Raw genomic sequence first — 3,269 nt, 5'->3', positions numbered from 1 at the left:
AAAATGTATTCGCAGATTTTTCATTTGCATGACTCCTGTGCCCTGAACCCCCAAAAATCACAAGAGATATCTGTGCGGTTTATCTTTAGTTGAATATGTAGTAAGGAGTTGAACTCTGTATAGAAGAGTAGTGTATATATAGATATGTTATTCACAGCGACATGTCATCGTTATCCAATTTAGTTTGTGTGTATTTTTTTTTCTGAGTTTATTATATTTATTTATTTGGAGCCTCTGAAAATGATCCATTCCCCTTGGGGGCAAATTCTCTCTCCTTCTGTTATGGAATAGTTTACATATGATGCAGTAATATAAATGTACAAAACCTAAAATGACAGGATTCCAGTACATTACTACTACATTTACAGTTGTCAGTATTGATAAAACGTACTAAACACACCTTACTACATTGTTATTATAGTTATATAAAAAAAACAGGGATTAAAGTGTACAGAATGGTGTGAACACTTGTGGGTGAATAGTGCAACGGCTTTATTATTTGAAATTGTCTCAATGCTCTTCTCACAACTGTGCTTTGTACTTTTTATTCAGTATTTGAGCTGTTTCTCACTGTGTCAGAGAGAGGAGACATGTCATAAATGGGCTGAACATGCAAGTAAGAATTTCAATGTATTATTAATGTAGTGAGAAGTCAAGCAAAATGACACCTTTTATTGGCTAACTAAAAAGATTACAATATGCAAGCTTTCGAGGCAACTCAGGCCCCTTCTTCAGGAAAGATGTCATTGATTACATTAAAAGATTACATCTGGCCTGAAGAAGGGGCCTGAGTTGCCTCGAAAGCTTGCATATTGTAATCTTTTTAGTTAGCCAATAAAAGGTGTCATTTTGCTTGGCTTTTCTCTACATTCATAATGGCTAACACGGTACAACACCCTAGCACTACATGTATTATTAATTAAAATTCAGTCTTTCATGCAGCAGTCTGAAGGACTGGCAAGCAATGTGACTTGTTCAGATGCAAGAACTGAACCGGCACACTTGCAACAGGCTGTGAGGCCTAGCCACTATTCCACAATGCCCAACTTGTCCTTATCACATATGCCCATAAACGTGAACCTGGATAAAGATTACTGTTTGTTACGTTAACCTGATACAGCAATGCACATCAACCCAGAACTACAGTGATGTTTGTAAACAGGCAAATCTAAATTGTCTTCATATAAATGACTGCATGTGTGTGTTTATATGTGAATACGCCCTGAGCTTAACACTCTTGGGTTGTTTCAAATTCAAATTCACTGTCATAAGTACAGAGTACAGCAAAACTCTAATGTACAGTGCATCTGGAAAGTATTCACAGCACATCACTTTTTCCACATTTTGTTATGTTACAGCCTTATTCCAAAATAGATTAAATTCATTTTTTTCCTCAGAATTCTACACACAACACCCCATAATGACAACGTGAAAAAAGATTACTTGAGATTTTTGCAATTTTATTAAAAATAAAAAAATTGAGAAAGCACATGTACATAAGTATTCAAAGCCTTTGCCATGAAGATCGAAATTGAGCTCAGGTGCATCCTGTTTCCTGTGATCATCCTTGAGATGTTTCTGCAGCTTAATTGGAGTCCACCTGTGGTAAATTCAGTTGACTGGACATGATTTGGAGGTCACACAGTTGACAGTTCATGTCAGAGCACAAACCAAGCATGAAGTCAAAGGAATTGTCTGTAGACCTCTGAGACAGGATTGTCTCGAGGCACAAATCTGGGGGAGGTTACAGAAAAATTTCTGCTGCTTTGAAGGTCCCAATGAGCACAGTGGCCTCCATCATCCGTAAGTGGAAGAAGTTCGAAACCACCAGGACTCTTCCTAGAGCTGGCCGGCCATCTAAACTGAGCGATCGGGGGAGAAGAACCTTAGTCAGGGAGGTGACCCGATGGTAACTCTGTCAGAGCTCCAGAGGTCCTCTGTGGAGAGAGGAGAACCTTCCAGAAGGACAACCATCTCTGCAGCAATCCACCAATCAGGCCTGTATGGTAGAGTGGCCAGACAGAAGCCACTCCTTAGTAAAAGGTACATGGCAGACCGCCTGGAGTTTACCAAAAGGCACCTGAAGGACTCTCAGACCATGAGAAAGAAAATTCTCTGGTCTGATGAGACAAAGATTGAACTCTTTGGTGTGAATGCCAGGTGTCATGTTTGGAGGAAACAAGGCGCCGCTCATCACCAGGCCAATACCATCCCTACAGTGAAGCAGGGTGGTGGCAGCATCATGCTGTGGGGATGTTTTTCAGTGGCAGGGAATGGGAGACTAGTCAGGATAAAGGGAACGATGACTGCAGCAATGTACAGAGACATCCTGGATGAAAACCTGCTCCAGAGCGCTCTTGACCTCAGACTGGGGCGACGGTTTATCTTTCAGCAGGACAACGACCCTAAGCACACAGCCAAGATATCAAAGGAGTGGCTTCAGGACAACTCTGTGAATGTCCTTGAGTGGCCCAGCCAGAGCCCAGACTTGAATCTGATTGAACATCTCTGGAGAGATCTTAAAATGGCTGTGCTTCCCATCCAACCTGATGGAGCTTGAGAGGTGCTGCAAAGAGGAATGGGCGAAACTGGCCAAGGATAGGTGTGCCAAGCTTGTGGCATCATATTCAAAAAGACTTGAGGCTGGAATTGCTGCCAAAGGTGCATCGACAAAGTATTGAGGAAAGGCTGTGAATACTTATGTACATGGGATTTCTCAGTTATTTTATTTTTAATAAATTTGCAAAAACCTCAAGTAAACTTTTTTCACGTTGTCATTATGGGGTGTTGTGTGTAGAATTCTGTGGAAAAAAATGAATTTAATCCATTTTGGAATCAGGCTGTAACATAACAAAATGTGGAAAAAGTGATGCGCTGTGAATACTTTCCGGATGCACTCTATCTATCTATCTATCTATCTATCTATCTATCTATCTATCTATCTATCTATCTATCTATCTATCTATCTATCTATCTATCTATCTAAAAAAGAAGCATAAGGGTGTAGTGGAACAAAACAGCGGACATTATCTCATTAAAAAGGCAAACGGTTGTACCCATATATGGCAGACGGCTGAGGTCCATACCCGGCCAGGATGCCTCGATAGTGGAAGGACCAGGGAGAGAGAGTTTATTCAGGACATTATCTCCCCCAGGACGCCCTTCTGGGTGGCTGTGGCACCACAGATTCCCACAGGGCATGCTGGGAGTTGGAGCTTAGTGCAGCCCTTTTGGGTTCCGTGGGGGCCGCTACATGGCTGACTTCCACC

The sequence above is a fragment of the Erpetoichthys calabaricus genome, chromosome 1 (genome assembly GCF_900747795.2).
Source record: "Erpetoichthys calabaricus chromosome 1, fErpCal1.3, whole genome shotgun sequence".
In the NCBI taxonomy this organism is placed as follows: Eukaryota; Metazoa; Chordata; class Cladistia; order Polypteriformes; family Polypteridae; genus Erpetoichthys; species Erpetoichthys calabaricus.
The sequence above is the reverse complement of the archived record's forward strand: the minus strand, read 5'-3'. Positions refer to the sequence as shown.